Source organism: Entelurus aequoreus, linkage group LG07 (assembly GCF_033978785.1).
Source record: "Entelurus aequoreus isolate RoL-2023_Sb linkage group LG07, RoL_Eaeq_v1.1, whole genome shotgun sequence".
In the NCBI taxonomy this organism is placed as follows: Eukaryota; Metazoa; Chordata; class Actinopteri; order Syngnathiformes; family Syngnathidae; genus Entelurus; species Entelurus aequoreus.
Genome location: NC_084737.1, coordinates 53736151 through 53756219, shown reverse-complemented (window position 1 = coordinate 53756219; position 20069 = coordinate 53736151). Strand labels below are relative to the sequence as shown.

At 40.3% G+C, this 20069-nt stretch overlaps 1 protein-coding gene across 1 annotated transcript in view; it reads right to left on the bottom strand.

Annotated features, from left to right (window-relative positions):
• The window catches only part of dlgap4a (discs, large (Drosophila) homolog-associated protein 4a), a 271658-nt gene that overhangs the window by 57823 nt on the left and 193766 nt on the right, over nucleotides 1-20069 (bottom strand). The window lies entirely within an intron of this gene.

The following is a 20069-nucleotide window of genomic DNA, read 5'->3' as shown; positions in this document are numbered from 1 at the left end:
CAATGTTAAGGTTCTACATATGATCTTAGGTACATTAAGAACCACCAGGGGGAGCTAGCCACCTAGTGGCCAGGTCAAGGTTTTGATGAGGGACACAAACATGTAATGACAGTACACATAAACAACCTACATGCTAAACATGCAATATATTGAAAAAATGTGACTTTAAACACAACTTATAGTTCATATACTTTATACTTTAATAAACTTGAAAGTTCCTTCTTTTAAGTGGCACTCATTGACATGTTGTACAGCCTGGAGGCACTCTGCTGACAATGCACCGATTTTGTGACACACATATGTAAATGAGCTGAATATTCAAGAAGTGCTCTCTGCTTTAGAGCAAGACAAGACCTTTCACTTAATTTTGTTCCCTTGCCATCTGCTTTACTATAATGATTACAAGATCATGGGTTCCCTTCCTTTTGGTGGAACTATAGTATGTATATTCCTAAGTGTCATTTATAAATGATAATGATAAATGGGTTGTACTTGTATAGCGCTTTTCTACCTTCAAGGTACTCAAAGCGCTTTGACAGTATTTCCACATTTACCCATTCACACACACATTCACACACTGATGGCGGGAGCTGCCATGCAAGGCGCTAACCAGCAGCCATCAGAGGCAAAGGGTGAAGTGTCTTGCCCAAGGACACAACGGTCGTGACTAGGAAGGTAGAAGGTGGGAATTGAACCCCAGTAACCAGCAACACTCCGATTGCTGGCACAGCCACTCTACCAACTTCGCCACGCCGTCCCAATCCCTATTCCATTTAATGGAATAGTTTAGGTAAGGAAGTCTTCACCAGCCAAGGCCACACATATGTCATTTAACAGGTTTAATGGGTGCATTTGAGGATGCAGGTGGATGTTGTGACAGGTGTGATGCAGTGATTTGCCCTCAGACACAATAATTCAATAATTTTAAACAAAACACTCCAATTAAGAAGGTTACAAAGTACACAACAAATGCAGTGTCATGCCCTATCAAATACCTTTTGAAGCTTCCTGCAGAAGCGTCATATTTCATCTAGTTTATAAAGCTTCGTAATTCACCCAGCAGATCCGGGCTGCATTTGATTCCTTCTAACAGATGCTGTCTGTATCACAGTGGAGTGAGTCACCGATCAGTCAATGGTAAGCACCCTCCTGCCACTACAAGCATGAAATCTTGCCTGGGAGCTGAATGTGAAGCGAACACATTTTCATGACACCGTGTTGCTTTGCCACCTCTCACGACTCTTTGACCTCCTAAACAATCTGCCCTGCACGAGAGCAGACACCAAGTCTGAGTATGTGTTCTTGGATGGGCACAGCAGTGTGCTGACAAATTTACAAGCCTTTTCCAAAATCTGCTGTAACTCATTCGCCCCAGCTGACTGTATTCTCTGCGCATTCACATCCTGTAGGCGCCACTGCTGACACACTGACACAAACCTACACACTGCCACACACACACACACACACACACACACACACACACACACACACACACACACACACACACACACACACACACACACACACACACACACACACACACACACACACACACACACACACACACACGTGCTAACCGTACACACACCCGCCTACTGCACTGATGAACTCTTGTCAAGTGTTGAACATCACAGGGCCAAGATGAGAAGGGAATAACGTGCACTGTTGGTGGCGTTTTGTCACCGCTCCCGAGCGCTTCTTTGTGATTGACGACTGCAGGCTCCTGGATAACAAATCTAGTAATTGTTTTTGTGTATACAAATGCTGCATATACTGTATAACAACGCACACACACACACACACACACACACACACACACACACACACACACACACACACACACACACACACACACACACACACACACACACACACACGCACACACACACACACACACACACACACACACTTTCTTGTATTTGAAACCTTCTTGAGACCTCCGAAAAATGCCTACCTCTTTAGAACCACCCCTTATAAATATATAAAGAGTTGTATTTACAACATTAAAGGCCTACTGAAATTATTATTTTTTTTATTTAAACGGGGATAGCAGATCCATTCTATGTGTCATACTTGATCATTTCGCAATATTGCCATATTTTTGCTGAAAGGATTTAGTAGAGAACATCGACGATAAAGTTCGCAACTTTTGGTCACTGATAAAAAAAGCCTTGCCTGTACCGGAAGTAGCGTGACGTCACAGGTTGAAAGGCTCCTCACATTTCCCCATTGTTTACACCAGCAGCGAGAGCGATTCGGATCGAGAAAGCGACGATTACCCCATTAATTTGAGCCAGAATGAAAGATTCGTGGATGAGGAACATGAGAGTGAAGGACTAGAGTGCAGTGCAGAACGTATCTTTTTTCGCTCTGACCGTAACTTAGGTACAAGCTGGCTCATTGGATTCCACACTCTGTACTTTTTCTATTGTGGATCACAGATTTGTATTTTAAACCACCTCGGATACTATATCCTCTTGAAAATGAGAGTCGAGAACGCGAAATGGACATTCACAGTGACTTTTATCTCCACGACAATACATCGGCGAAGCACTTTAGCTACGGAGCTGACGTGATAGCTTCGGGCTTAACTGCAGATAGAAACAAAAGAAATAAACCCCTGACTGGAAGGATAGACAGAAAATCAACAATACTATTAAACCATGGACATGTAACTACACGGTTAATGCTTTCCAGCCTGGCGAAGCTTAAAAATGCTGTTGCTAACGACGCCATTGAAGCTAACTTAGCTACGGGACCTCACAGAGCTATGCTAAAAACATTAGCTATCCACCTATGCCAGCCAGCCCTCATCTGCTCATCAACACCTGTGCTCACCTGCGGTCCAGCGATCGACGGAGCAACGAAGGACTTCACCCGATCATCCCTGCGGTCAGCGGCTAGCGTGTGATAGCGCGTTTGCTATCCAAGTCAAAGTCCTCCTGGTTGTGTTGCTGCAGCCAGCCGCTAATACACCGATCCCACCTACAGCTTTCTTCTTTGCATCCTTCATTGTTCATTAAACAAATTGCAAAAGATTCACCAACACAGATGTCCAGAATACTGTGGAATTTTGCGATGAAAACCAAGCTTTTTGTATTGGATACAATGTGTCTGAATACTTCCGTTTCAACGATTGACGTCACACGCATACGTCATTATACATAGACGTTTTCAACCGGAAGTTTCGCAGGAAATTTATAATTGCACTTTATAAGTTAACCCGGCCGTATTGGCATGTGTTGCAATGTTAAGATTTCATCAGACTGCGTGATCGGTAGTAGTGGGTTTCAGCAGGCCTTTAATAATACATACATACTATGCAAATATAAAAAAATTAAGCTTTAATCTTCATTATTTACTTCAAGTTATTACAGTATGTCTCTAAAAACATATAAATATATATTTTTTAAATGTATTTTGGCTAGAGGGGGAGCACTTTTAAAACCGACACAGTCAATTTGAAAAAATCCCTCCTTTTTGGGACCACCCTAATTTTGATAGATTTCACCAACAGGGGTGCAAATGAGACATTCTCTATTAGATGCAATGGTTTTCCATATTGGGACCATGATTTATGTCCTAACTTGTTCACCAGTCCTCATATGGACTACACTTTTCCTTGTTGGTGTCTCAAGAAGGGTACAAATACAAGAACACACAGACATACACACACACACACACACACACACACACACACACACACACACACACACACACACACACACACACACACACACACACACACACACACACACACACACACACACACACACACACACACACACACACACACACACACACACACACACACTATGAAGCAATTGCTTCAGAGGCTGTTGGAATTATCTGAGTGAATCTTGCAGATCAATTGAAACAAGGAGTCACTTTCCAGGACATGTGCCCACATGACTGCAAGGGGAGCTACAAAAGATCTCAACACAATTTAGTTTTAAATTGCACTTAAAACTAGCTATTTGTCTATTCTAGGTTAAATTCCCTGCAGGCATTTACTGTAGTATAACAATGTGTAAAGCAGTATTTTGGACCCGTTTCCTGCAGTGAGAGTTGGACTTTGTCAGGTCTGCCCTTTGTTTACGATTCTGTTCATAACCTTTATGGACAACATTCGTGAAGGCGTCTGGTTTGGTGGCTGTATGATGGTTCTCTGCTTTTTGCAGATGTTTTGGTGCTGCTGTCTGCTTGATGGGTTTACAGCCAAGTGTGAGGCGACTGGGATGAGAATAAGTACCACTAAGTCAGAGTCCACAGTTCTTGCCTGAATAAGCATGGAGTGCCATCTCTGGGTCAGGGATGAGATGCTGCCCAAAGTGGAGGAATTTAATTACTTTGGGATCTAGTTCACGAGAGAGGTAAAAGTGGATCTGATTCTGCATCTGTCCATCGTAGAGAGGAGGGAGCTGAGCCGGTAGGCAAAGCTCTAAATTCACTGGTCAATTGGCCACTTATGATCACTTATGTGTCCTAGGTAGGGACCAAGCGACCAAACTGCTTTTTATCCGTAGAATGGCGGGGCTCTCCTTTAAGATAGGGTGAGAAACTGTGTCATTAAGGAGGAACTCGGAGTAAAGCTGCTGCTCTTCCACATCATAAAGAGGATGCCAGATGAGGATACCCTCTGGACGCTTCCCTGGGGAGGTGTTCGGTAGGGGGTAGGGAAGGCCTACTGTAGGACACATCAGATATATAGGCCTGATCCACTACGATCAAAATACCATGTGCTGAACATGTGTGCAAACTACAAAATTGTGTGTACCGTTAGTGGGCATGTTGAGTGTGATCTACTAAGACTGTCTGTACAATTGATAACAAGAGCAAAAGTGGTGCAGACCGCTCTATTTCAAATTACATTTTTGCATGTACTATTCGGCTTTTACGACGGAGACGTTACTGTACACTCATGTTATCACGATCCTACCTGTGGCATTTTATCATGTTTAAAAACATGCAGCAGACATGTTTGTACCACTTTTTATTGGCATTTTAGAGGTAGTTCTGCACTGCAATCTACAATAGAACCCACTTTTTTTCTGTGCTGAAGATGCGCCCCGGTAGATGCTGGCACTAACAGTGAGTGTGCGATGTAATGTTCCAAGTTCAATAAAATGCATATTGCAAATATTTTATGTATATATATATATATATATATATATACTGTATAAATATATATACTGTATAAATATATATATATATATATATATATATATATATATATATATATATATATATATATATATATATATATATATATATATATATATATATATATATATATATATATATATATATATATATGTATGAAAAAACAAACAGCATTAAAAAAATAAAAAATGTCAGCATCGATTAATTTTTTTTAATAAGCCCTATAAGTAATCTGCAGCTATAAAATTGGAAAATATATATTACTGAATAGAATAATGTCCAATTTTTTTTTGACATATATGTTGACAAGAACATGTAGGATGGAGCTGCAGTGAGATTCCTTTCTCATTTCTATGCAACTGCCAGTTGCACATCCTTTTCAAGACGTTTTAAATAAAGACCCAAAACCCAACACAAAAATAATTATATTTACAATTTCTCTTGCCAGTATTGTAGGCGTTTTGATGATCAACATATATTACGCACATTAATGAAGACAAACATGCTAATTGGATTGTGCTCTTTATCTTGCTCATTTAAGAAACACAATCGTCTGCGCACAAACTTAGTAGATCAGCTTTGCAAGTGCTATCAAATTTGTACATGTTTTAATACATGCAAACCTTTAGTAGATCAGGTTCTAAGTCTCTCAGATGGCCTGGGAATAACGCGGGATCCTCCGGGAGGAGCTACATAAATGAGGTAGCAAAGGAGAGGGAAGTCGGGGCTTGTATGCTTAGGCTGCAGCCCACCGTGGCCTGATCTTGGATAAGTGGAAGAATATAAATGGATGGATGGATGGTGTGTAAAGGTGAAATATTTTCAAGTTTTTAGATTGGAACTGTGACGTTAAAATCCAAGATATGCATGAATTTAATTATATCTGAAGCTTCTTTGACATACATTGAGAAAAAAATGTTTGTCACCTGACCAGGAGACACTACTAAAATGATATGTAATCTCACCACACACATCACTCAATACTATTAGGACATGATGAAAGACACTATATTTTTCACCAAATTCAGTAATAATTCATTAAGAAAAAGAAAGAGGTATATAAATAGTCCGATACTGTTCTGATTTTGCTCAATCTAAATGACAGCCTGATCACCATTGCTAACTGATCCTACAATCCAGATGTATCCTTACAACCGTATGATGTATTTGCAGCATCAATTACATTATTATAGTCAGAATGTAAAAAAAGGTATTTGGAGGCATTTAGTTACTAAACCTGCTTGGTAGATTTATTTAGGGGAAAAAACACACAAACAAGATACTGAAATAAAAAAATTAAATGCATGCAAATTATTCCTGCCGAGGCTATTTATCCACACATGTTTAATACTAACTGATCCTCACAGGAGCAACAAAATTGCTGCTGCTTTGTTAAAGTCGCCATTGGCCCTCTGGAAAGTAACGTCATGCAGCCCTGTGCTAACATACAACTGGTGTTAGGTCCATGCAAGGTCTGATAACAAGCAGAAACAAGAATTACTGGACTGTGTCGGCCACTAAGCAGGGCTGTAATAAATGTCTCCTGTAGTCACATGCCTCCCCCCTACCCTATCGCCTATAGTAATGAGCAGAGAAATAAAAGAGTGAGCTATCGATCGCAGTCTTGCTCCTTGTTCAAAGGGTTAACATGCTGCCGCTTTATATTGGATTTGCTTCGTCTGTGTGCCAACCAATCTGTCTTAGAAGCATCTCAAGTACATTTACCTAATATTCTCCTTCAATTAACACCATCCACTGCTTTTATTAGTAACAGTTTCCTCTATAATGGTTCATAACCTTTACCTATTGCATTTGTATGTTATAAGATATCTTGTTTCCACCCAATGACAACCTGGGAAAAAAAATGTCTCCAGTTATCTTTTACAAGTGGAATGTCATCTTTTATGATATTGACAGTTGAGATGAGCTATGCATTTTTCACCATTGTGCTCAGAGAACATTGTAATGGCTTGTCTTCTGTACTTACTGTGAATCAAGTGTTCTTTATAGCCTAGCCATATCATAAGACATCTCTGAGGTTATTGCACAATGTGCACACAGCTTTCTAATATATAATATATTGGTGTTCTTTGTTTTACAGTGTTAAATGTGCGCCCATAAATCCATTTAAAACGTAATTTTTGTCCGTAAACACGGGACCCGCTCAATAATTATTAGCACATGTGCCAAAATACTACACTATGGGCGTAATCTGCTAAGATCCAAATAACAAGTGCTAAATAGCATAACTGTAAAATTCAGTGTACTATTAGTGGGCATGTTGCGAGTGATCCACCAAGACTAACTGAAAGTGTTGCAGACTGACAAATGAAGGGTGTGTGTGTATGCAAGAGGTCACCAGGGAGACACTTATTTCCCTCCATATTAATGACGTCATATAGTGTAACCTGTGGCGTTTTGTCATGTTGTTAACATGCAACACACAACTATGATATTTATCATGTTTTCTAGGCTACATTGAAGCGCGATCTAGATAACAGAACCTACTTTTGGCATGCTGAAGGTGAGCTCTGGGATATGCTATGGTTTTGCAATGGTAGAACTGTAATAAACCAAATGCAATAAAATGCATATTGCAAGAAGATTTTCATGTAGGGTATATATGATAAGAATATATCTAAGATATGAAAAAACAAACCCCTTAGAAAACCGCCAGCAGGCATCATTAAAAACCCAACGCTTGCAGACACCAACATCAATCAATTGTATTAGTTTTAATCAGTCCCTTAATTCATAAAATGTCATTGCTAAATAGACAATATTTGTAATATTTTTATTTCTAACAGTCCAAATACGTTAAAGGCCTACTGAAACCCACTACTACCGACCACGCAGTCTGATAGTTTATATATCAATGATGAAATCTTAACATTGCAACACATGTCAATACAGCCGGGTTAGATTAGTAAAGTGCAATTTTAAATTTCCCGCAAAATATCCTGCTGAAAACGTCTCGGTATGATGACGTTTGCGCGTGACGTCACGGATTGTAGCGGACATTTTGGGATAGCATTGTGGCCAGCTATTAAGTCGTCTGTTTTCATCGTAAAAATCCACAGTATTCCGGACATCTGTGTTGGGGAATCTTTTGCAATTTGTTTAATGAACAATGAAGACAGCAAAGAAGAAAGCTGTAGGTGGGAAGCGGTGTATTAGTGACCGGCTGCAGCAACACAAACACGTAGCCGGTGTTTCATTGTTTACATTCCCGAAATATGACAGTCAAGCTTTACCATTAGCTTGTGGAGAACTGGGACAACAGAGACTCTTACCAGGAGGACTTTGAGTTGGATACGCATGCTTGTGGAGAACTGGGACAACAGAGACTCTTACCAGGAGGACTTTGAGTTGGATACGCGCTACCGTGAGTACGCAGCTGCGGCTTCCAAACATTTGATCGCTTGCCCGTACGTGCGTGCCGCTATGTGCAAGTCACGTATGTAACTTTGGGGAAATATATGTGCTGAATGAACTTTGCGGAGGTGAACGGTACTTTTGGCTGTGGGATTGAGTGTGTTGTGCAGGTGTTTGAGTTGTATTGGTGGGTTATATGGACGGGAGGGGGGAGGTGTTTGTTATGCGGGATTAATTTGTGGCATATTAAATATAAGCCTGGTTGTGTTGTGGCTAATAGAGTATATATATGTCTTGTCTTTATTTACTGTTTTAGTCATTCCCAGCTGAATATCAGGTCCCACCCGCCTCTCACAGCATCTTCCCTATCTGAATCGCTTCCACTGCCCTCTAATCCTTCACTCTCACTTTCCTCATCCACAAATCTTTCATCCTTGCTCAAATTAATGGGGTAATCGTCGCTTTCTCGGTCCGAATCGCTCTCGCTGCTGGTGGCCATGATTGTAAACAATGTGCAGATGTGAGGAGCTCCACAACCTGTGACGTCACGCTACTTCCGGTACAGGCAAGGCTTTTTTATCAGCGACCAAAAGTTGCGAACTTTATCGTCGATGTTCTCTACTAAATCCTTTCAGCAAAAATATGGCAATATTGCAAAATGATCAAGTATGACACATAGAATGGACCTGCTATCCCCGTTTAAATAAGAAAATCTAATTTCAGTAGGCCTTTAATCTTAATTGTCTGTCTATGCAGTGCGATCGCTTCCTTTCCCACAGCCATCTGTGTATAACACTGCCAGTTTGCACAACAATTTCTTGCTAAACATAGACCAAAAAAGGGACTGAGGAGAAACAATTTCAATCTTGGTAAATCACATTGCGAGTACAAAATAATGACATTTGCATTTCCTCCTCCCGGGATTGTGGGTTTTCTGATTTTTAGCGTTTATTCTGCACACTCATGAAAACTGACACGCTAAATGGATTGTGCTCTCAATTTTGCTCATTTAAGAGACACAAACCTCTTAGCACAAGCTTAAAGATCAGCTGTGTGCGCTGTCAAGTTTGCATATGTTTTAATACACGCACGTGAAGTGGGTGAATGTGGAAATATTGTCAAAGCGCTTTGAGTACCTTGAAGGTAGAAACACGCTATACTAGTATTACCCATTTACAATTTACATTCAAATGTACAGTATAAAAATGTATAAAAAACATGTCCAAACTTTAAAGTGTTGTGAAAAGCCAATCTACAAACACGCCGATGATTGCGTCCGTCAAATAAGCAAAATAACAAGCGCAATACAGTTAGGGTCTGATCTACTAAAGGTAGTAATAAAACACGTGCAAACTTAATAATGCACGCAAAGCTGATCTACTTAGCTTGTGCGCAGAAGTTTGTGTCTCTTAAGTGAGCAAAACAAGGACTGCAATTTATTTAACGTATCTTTCTTAATCAATATGCAGAATTTATGCTGATCTTCAGAACGCCAACAAACTGGGAGGACAAAATGCAAATACAATTATTTATCAAGACTAAAACTGTGCTGCGGCCTCTGTTTTGCGTCTTTATTTGTTACGTCCAGAAGGGACGTGTAAGCTGGCAGATGTGCAGGCGATTGTGCTGCAGCGCCGCCCTACGAATGATTGTCAGCATGTATGAACTGTAAAAAATAAAACATTAGTTGCAATATCATTTTATAATTGTATGGCTACTGAATGACTTAAAGGGGACCCATTATGCAAAACTTACCTGATGGTACCTGCTTTTGTGTATTTGGAATCCCCATAAGTCTCGAAAATTTGAAATCAAACCGTGAAGGCATTGCGGAAATATTTATAAAATAATTGTTCCCTTTTTCATACTTCAGCCCTATGAGCCATTTGGAATTTGCTCTGACCTGTGATGTCAGCAGATATCTCCATATATGGTAGAAATTTACCCGAAGACCTTTGTGCGAGTCCGCCATTGTCTGACGCTGCAGTCAATAAACTCCTTCTTTTTCTCTATTCTATTGCTGGGGGGCTCGTACGTGCACATGCATCCACGCCGCTGCTATTTCTATTACAAAGTAGCGTATAGTTGTAATTTATATCTCTCAGTAGACTCAATATGGAAGCGCTAAAAGAGCAGATTGAAACAAAAGTTACCGATTGGCACAGATTCAAGCATAAATGACTGTTGACATTGTGGCGAGAAGAGTCGCATAACAGATGTTGGCTAGAGAGAATCTTCCATATGTGAGTCAACACTTTTAAACTGTCACAAAAAGAAGTAGATGACATATTACAATGCCATTTTTGACATGACTTTAGGGCTGATTTTGAACCAGTCACAAAAAGGAATATACCATATATCCTATGGAAAAATGTTCTTGCATCCAGATCATTCAAGCACACCATTGCAGTTTGTGCCTTTAAGTGCCAAAATAGCTACTCCCAATATATAGTCTATCGCCTGGGTGTCAAACTCTGGCCCTCGGGCCAAATTTGGCCCGCCGTGTAATTTCAATTGGCCCTTGAGGCAATATCAAATTAACATTAGAGCTGGCCCGCCGGTATTATACAGCGGCGGTGCCTCTGTAACACTGCACTCACCGCTAATACTCATACTTGCCAACCTTCTCGATTTTCCCGGGAGACTCACGAATTTCAGTGCCCCTCCCGAAAATCTCCCGGGGCAACCATTCTCCCGAATTTCTCCCGATTTCCACCCGGCCAACAATATTGGGGACATGCCTTAAAGGTACTGCCTTTAGCGTCCTCTACAACCTGACGTCACGTCCGCTTTTCCTCCATACAAACAGCGTGCCGGCCCAGTCACATAATATATGTGGCTTCTACACACACATAAGTGAATCCAAGGCATACTCGATCAACAGCCATACAGGTCACACTGAGGGTAGCCGCATAAACAACTTTAACACTATTAAAAATATGCGCCACACTGTGAACCCACACCAAACAAGAATGACAAACACTTCGGGAGAACATCCGCACCGTAACACAACATAAACACAACAGAACAAATACCTAGAACCCCTTGCAGCACTAACTCTTCCGGGACGCTACAATATACACCCCCCGCTACCACCAAACCCCAACCCCGCCCACCTGAGCCCCGACATTAATGAACTAGCATCCCAGAAAAGATGGCAGGTATCTGGCTTGGGCACATCAGATTAGATCAGTGTGTTGCAAACTGAGCAGTAAAAAGGCCTGAATGGTTGATTTATTCATTGTTATTTTATTTTTAAATTTAGTAGCCTGTGGAAAAAGTTAATGTTGATATTTACCTCAGAAGGCTGCAAATAGAAAAGAGACATTAAATGTTTTATTAAAATTGTATTCAATATACCATTGATGTTTTTTCGTTGTTTTTTTTAAAGTTGATTTTGCACTATTAAGTTATATAAGTGTTGCTTTTTCCATATTCAGTGTTAAAACAAATCAGTGCAGCAAACTGAGCAATAATTAACGTTTTATTCATGCACTTTCTCTTGCTACTTCAAGGCTTGAATGTTTGATGCATTCATTATTGTTATTTTATTTTCAAATGTTTTATTAGCCTGTGGAAAAAGTTTATTTTGATATTTACCTCAGAAGGCTGCAAATAGAAAAGAGGCATTCAATTTGTATTTAAATTTTATTTGAAAAGTCATTGATATTTTTAAATGAAACTCGATTTTGCATGTCACTATAAAGTTATATAAGCCTTGCTTGTTCAATATACAATGCAAAACTTGCTTGGGTCCTTATTAAAAGGTTAATTTGTTCAACCATGGCCCGCGGCTTTGTTCAGTTTTACATTTTGGCCCACTCCGTATTTGAGTTTGACACCCCTGGTCTATCGTCTGCTGTGGAAAAGTGAATTGCAGCAACAACTGTTCTTGCCAGTGCTGCAGTAAATTCATGTGACACTATAATTCGAGTCAAAAAGGTGGAGTTAGGTCTGGCAACGTGTTAAAATGATCACAGCAGTGATGATTTTATTTAGAGTTCGACAGATTGATTCTAAAAATGTAGTTACAGCATGTTCCAATCTACCGCAAGCGGTAGAAAATGGATGGATGGATGGATGTTCCAATCTTGTACTCAGATCTGGGCCCCATTCAGCAACCGTTCTTAGGAACAAATTTTGTTCTTAGGCCCACTTATGAAGTTTTTGAGGAGATTTTTGTATTCACCAATGTTTTCTTAGCTGGGATTTGTTCGTAGGTAAGAACAAAATCTACAAGTGCTCCAGAGCACTCTTAGTGGTGGCCTATTTGTTCTTAAGTGTGACGAGTTCCCTTACTTCTATTGTCTAATGTTAAATTAATATCATAGATAGATAGATAGATAGATAGATACATAGATAAATAGATAGAGATAGATATAGATACACACACACACAATCATCAATTACCGGGGCGTTGATTTAGTGACTGGTGACTCTTTAAAAACTCCATCCATCCATCCATCCATCCATCTTCTTCCGCTTATCCGAGGTCGGGTCGCGGGGGCAGCAGCCTAAGCAGGGAAACCCAGACTTCCCTCTCCCCAGCCACTTCGTCCAGCTCCTCCCGGGGGATCCCGAGGCGTTCCCAGGCCAGCCGGGAGACATAGTCTTCCCAACGTGTCCTGGGTCTTCCCCGTGGCCTCCTACCGGTCGGACGTGCCCTAAACACCTCCCTAGGGAGGCGTTCGGGTGGCATCCTAACCAGATGCCCGAACCACCACATCTGGCTCCTCTCGATGTGGAGGAGCAGCGGCTTTAGTTTGAGCTCCCCCGGATGGCAGAGCTTCTCACCCTATCTCTAAGGGAGAGCCCCGCCACCCGGCGGAGGAAACTCATTTCGGCTGCTTGTACCCGTGATCTTGTCCTTTCGGTCATAACCCAAAGCTCATGACCATTGGTGAGGATGGGAACGTAGATCGACCGAAATTGAGAGCTTTGCCTTCCGGCTCAGCTCCTTCTTCACCACAACGGATCGATACAGCGTCCGCATTACTGAAGACGCCGCACCGATCCGCCTGTCGATCTCACGATCCACTCTTCCCTCACTCGTGAACAAGACTCCGAGGTACTTGAACTCCTCCACTTGGGGCAGGGTCTCCTCGGCAACCCGGAGATGGCACTCCACCCTTTTCCGGGCGAGAACCATGGACTTGGACATGGAGGTGCTGATTGTCATCCTAGTCGCTTCACACTCAGCTGCGAACCGATCCAGTGAGAGCTGAAGATCCTGGCCAGATGAAGCCATCAGGACCACATCATCTGCAAAAAGCAGAGACCTAATCCTGGCAATGCTTTTGCTGCTACTGCAAGATGCCTCAGATCGTGCCCTGGCGAGGGTGTGCATATTTCACCACCATGTAGACCTATTTGCCCGAAGTGACGAATATTAATTTGAACGCTTTAGGCTACCTCAGCGGTCCCGCCTTTCTTAAACTTACGTTTTGACATAATGTATTTCCCCCGTTTTCTCCGTGTGGTTGATGTCCGGCTTTTCTGCCGGAATTGTGCCCTTATATGGGGAATTAAGGGCGTTAACCTATGCAAATTACGGAATTAAGGGTGTTTACATATGCATATTGGGGAAATAAGGGCGTGTTTATATGCAAATTATGATAGACACGCATGCGCTACCCATTTGGCATTCAGCAACTTAAGAACAGCAGGTGGGAACAATTGGGCGGTTTAAGAACACGTCATGAATTTGAATGGACTCCTCTTAGGAAATCACTTAGGAAGAAAGATAAGAGGAAAAGTTAGGAACTTATTGCTGAATGGGGCCCAGAGAGTATATTGTCTATGTTTTAGATAGCAGTCTAACGTCTTAGGCAGTTCACTATATTTTCAATACGCTGACAAATCCTTTCTCTACTATTGATTGTAATTTTCCATATATAGTTAAGTTTTAAGATTAATTTGTAGAAATTGTCATTGCAGTTCAACATTATCACAAATAACAGTCCCAAAAATGACCAATACAATAAAATGTGATCTATAAAAGGTTTGCGTGCATTAGAACACGTGCAAACTTGATAGCACACATAAAGCTGATCTACCAAGCCTGTGCACAGGGGAGCGCAATCCATTATTTTTTTTACTAGAAGAAATGTTAATATATCTACTATATGAAAAAACTTCTTGCAACATACATTTTCATGCATTTTAGGATATCACAGAGCAGCATCACAAATGCGACGCCTCCCAGAGCGCATCTAAGATTCGGCGTGCAACTATCATTTGACCGTAGACACCCTAAAATAGACTGAAAAACATCCATGGCCAAAACTTTAGCATTTGAGGTAGTTGATGTCAAAGGTTAAAACTGCATCATCAGCAATTAGATCAAGTTACAACCATTTTTCCTCTGCTAGTGAGTGATGATATACTGAAGTTGTAGTGTACCAAAGTAGTGATGACTACTAGAGATATCTAACTCCATGACACGGGTGACGTGGCGATTCAGAGCACATAGTTTTCCCACTACTTGATGAGCTCATTACAAAAAAATGTCAGGCTCATGTAGTGATGCATATATACCACTGTAGACACTCTTTCAGGTTTTCCTAGAATAGTAAGCGGCAAGCGGTTCGCAACTCACAACTAAATTAATCATTTTATATTCCACAATGAAGCTGATCAGAGCCTCCCCTTTGTGGGAAAGGCAGTGTAACTATCTTTATGGGGGGGTCTCTTGTGTGTGTGCATGTTTGCATTTGTGTGTATGTGTGTGTGCGTGCGTGCGTGTCTGTGTGAGAGAATGAGGACAACGTTCCCCCCACTCCCAGGACACCCAAAAATAAATGTTACTTTAACATGTTAAAACTTTGACAAACACATTCTTGATAGCATTTGCTCAAAAATGAACAAATCTGACCCCATTGCCACTACTGCAGACCAGGGGCCTTGTGTATTAAAGAAGAACTGCACTTGTTTGTTTTATTTTGTCCATATTATTCACAATCCCTATGTAAGGCAAGAACACATATGTTTTTTTATGCATTCTAAATCGTAAATAAATGTTAGAACAGGTCAGCTTACAATGAAGTCAATAGGAGTTGCTTTATTCTGCCTATAAAGTCTGCCTATAAAATACTTCCATCAACGTTTTATATACATGCTGTAAGTATATATGTAATGTAGTAACAGGCACATTCTTAATAACATTTTTGTCATTTTAAGCAGTGCGTTCGCTTTTTCCTTCAACAGCAACACTGACTACTACTTACAGGAGACTTTATGAGAGCCAACAAACATAATAAAACAAATACTTAGGGCCTCATTTACAATTGGTTTGCATGTACTAAAACACGTGCAAACCTGATAGCACACGCAAAGCTGATCTAATAAACTTATGCAAAGTGGATTGCATCTGTTATGTTAGCAGAATAACAAGTGCAATCCATTTTGCGTCTCTGTCTTCATTATTAAACAAAATATATGCATCTTAAATGATTTATGGCTACAACTTTCTACTATTCAGGTAAGAGGCATGATTTTTAATCTACAATTAACTTTTACCAGCTCAGAGGCGAGAGAGCAGTTCACCATCTCATGGTGTCAAAATAGCAGCGTAAGCTAGTCACCTCTCCTTGATCAATGCACCGCTAAAATAGTTCCTTAACGTTAGCGCTTATAATAAAAATTTTGCTAATACTTGCTTCATATTAAGGTCATGAATGGAGTACTGTTGGCGATTTTTGGATGGTTATTTAGAGGGCTTCGTGGGTGGAATAGAGGAGCTCCCATTGATTCTACTGTTGCTGCTTTTTGCTAATGTTTATTTATGATTTAGAATGTATTAAAAAAAGACAAATATTGGTGTTCTTATCTCACATAGGGATTGTGAATGATAGGCAAATTTAAAAAAAAAGTGCAGTTCCCTTTCAAGCTTGCGTACGCTCAAAAACCTAGAGTACACCTTTTTTTAAGGCAAAGATGAGATGTATCAAGAATGAAATTAGTTGAAAATTGAGCGGTGCAAATGCTTCATGCTTCACGTATGCACATTTCTACAGGCTGTGGTTGTTCAGGCTTTGCCAACATTTGATTTCAACAATGTAAAAAGATTGAGGCAAGGATACAAAACTCACTTTTTGCCAATGCATTTAATGTTTATATTCAAATTAATATTCATGAGGACGTCTATTGATATACAGTATTTAGGCAATAATTTCACAATGTGTTCCTGTGACTCCAGCTCATGTGCTTGGCCGGTTGGGGATGGTAAGGGCGGGACACACCGCCTTTGTGTCACTTACGGTACGGCTGCTACTGCAAGTAGCTCTCCTGGGTGGCAATAATACATTGAGTAATTAAAGTCTTTCGTATCCTTTTTGATAGCGTTTGCAAGTTTAAATTTAAATGATTGCAAAACAAATATGACCTTTTTTCACATGAAACTGTAGTCTGGCTGTGAGCAGGCTACTGTATGAAAACATTTTATTGTAAATTAAACAAATTATATTTATTTTGGGGCTAATCTCAGTGTATCTTTTCAAACGAGGTGCAGCACTGGTTTATCTCTGATCCCCTCATCTGTTTTGGCCTTGCACACCCATCCTCTTCTTCACCTTCTTCCTAATCCCACCATTTATTTTTTATTTCAGCCTGTGTGCGGTTCTCAAAGCACACAACATTGACAGGCTCACAACCTCACTCCTCTGTCGTTTGATCGAAACACAAGAAAGAAGCACCCCATAGTAACTCCTATTGAGTTGCGATAAGCAGAGTCTCCAGGTCTATGGCACATGGCTAATTTCCATATGATTTATGTATTTAGAAGGGGGCGATCAATCCCACATTAATTGGAATATGACAAAGAAATATGCTTGGACTCCTGCGTGCGCATGCTTTAATACATCAGAATAGTTTTTTTCTTGTGAACGATGTGTTCTGGATTTGAACGTACGCTTATTCATTAGTAGGATATCTGCGCAACTACATGAGGCCCCATGGCAATTATTTTGACTTGGGGGCCACACTGATTATGATGATTACTCTATTATCCGTATAATCACTCAAAAGCATAGATTCCAACCACTGGAATACTTTCTATAGTTCAGGATTTAAGGTAATTAAAAAATGGCACTGCACTGCCTATTACCGGTTACAGTTTCGATGTTGAAGGTTTAAAAAAATAATTTGGAGACGCCCAGCGGACCGGATCGAAAAGCTTAAAGGAGCCATATGTAAGAATCTGGCCAGAAATGGTACTGCAATCACGGTCAAAATTCTGTAGTCCCCTCCCCCTCTCCCTGACTGAGGTTGCCAGATAAGCAGCTGAATCCAGCTCGATCGACTGGGCTACTCCAAGGATTTTCAAACTTCCACAGCCTCTTACTCGGGGTGGAGGTGCTGGGACCATAATAGCTGAATAGACAAGCTTTTTGTCAATATCAAATCTCTAACCAACACTTTTTAAACAGAAATTAGGCTACTTTCAGAAAGAAGTACGTCATGCCTGCGTACAATATCACAACAAATGGCAATCATATGGTTATTATCAATACTATCAGAAAACAAAGACTAATACAAACTACAACCAACACTAGCAATGGTTATACTGGTGAAAATAAGTAGAGCATGCTTAGCAGCCTAATGTACTCCCAAAACTAAAGAGGAGACATTTTACCAAGGTATGCCTATAAGCTACTGTTTCAAACGTTCAAACTTGGTACATGTAGTACACAATATGCAAACACGAATGAGGAATTATTTTATCATGTGATTTGGATGTCTCCATACGTTTCACATTGCCATGATGATAGCCGTGCTAATGTTCGAACCCATTTCCTCAGCGTATCAGCATATTGATAATGAAATAGGCACTGACACTACCAATATCCACATATGTTTTATTTGTCAAAAATATATTTTGCCCTGTCAGTTGGATTACACATCGACATATGTGCATGCTAAGAATTCGTTGCACGAACATACTAGCTTTGCTAGACAAGATCATAGACTTTATTGGACAATATAGTTTACATACGAAATTTCTATTTCCATGTATTACAAGTAATGAGAAAACGTAAATGCCTGACTTACCTGTCAAGGAGGAAATTAGCAAGTTTGGCGTCAGATAAAAAAATATTCTCCGCCTTCAATAATCTCCATCTTTCAAAAGTATCCTCAATGCAAATCCTCGTTTTGTTCCTGGCTTTGTCATGAATAAGTTGGGAATCGTCACGAGACCTTTTAGATTTATTAAAATCTGACATGTTTAGTAACTTTACCAGTGGCAGTAGCGAGACGAAGATGGCGGTGCGTAACTGGCAACCTGGATGTAACACACTCACAGACTTACTAATTGGTTAAAATGGTGGAGGGTGGGACATTGAAATGAAAACAATACGATTTCGGGGCTGTAAATCTAATTTTGAAAAGGGCATATCCCGGCTGAACTACTGTTATCAGTTATAGAGGTATTCGAAAATAATATGGTTTATTAATGCCTTTTGGACATATCAGGGCTACTTAATGATGACTTGACATGCAATTTTTACATATGGCTCCTTTAAAGCGCAGTATCATACCCAGGTCTGTTCTGCTGTATACAATTCTTTTTTAGATAACAAAAACTCTTTCTGTCACACCGCGGTGAGGAGAGTCTTGTCTTGGTTTTTTCTGTCTTGTGATTTGTATGTTTTATTTTGAAAAGCAACTCCTCTTGTTTCAGATCACGGGCCCTTCCTCTTGTGTCACCAGTCTGACGTCATCCCTGACCCTTGATTGTTTCCACCTGTTTCCCATTACCCTCATGTTCCATATAAGCCCATCCCTCCCCTTGTTCTGTGCCAGATTGTCTCGAACTTTCGTGCCTGTCTTGCATCCACGTTCATGTCTTGTCTAGTCCCACGACTACATCCGTGTATCCAGTATTGTTCAAGCTGTAATTTTGAGTTTACTTTTTCCTCCCTCAGAGCGACTTTAGTTATTTAGCCTTTTTCAACCGCAGTGGTGAGTTATAATTTTTTCCTTAATGATATCCCTTCCTCAAAGTTTTTGAGTGATTTTTTGTTTATATTTATTAGATTAAGATTTAGTGTAGTAAGTTAGATAGTCCTTATTTTCTTCCTCCTGTTGGAGCGCCTTTTGTTAAAAGTTTTTATAGCAGATCCGGTGATAAATATAATTTGTCTTATTTTTTGTAATTCCTCCTTTTGGAGTGATTTTCGGTTTTTCCCTTTTTGGAGACGTTTTTTGCAATCTATTTTTGTACCTCGTAGTGATTAAATATTCTCAGCTCTGGAGGTCAAAGAGTGTTTCAAAATAAAAGCTTTATTTAGAACTTCTGTCCCTGCATCTGAGTCCCTTCTTTCGTCCAAGCCTGACACTTTCCATGTCCGGTTGACTCGAATTTTCAAAATAGATTAAATACAAAATATTGACCCTGTTTGTCAGTATGATCAATGCATTTGAGGGTTGAATGGGCCTGAAGGTAAAAAAACCCATAATAATGCAGAGCTGTCTGAATAAGTAGCTGCAGATCTCCAATGACCCATTCATTCCAACATGGTTTATATGGCCAA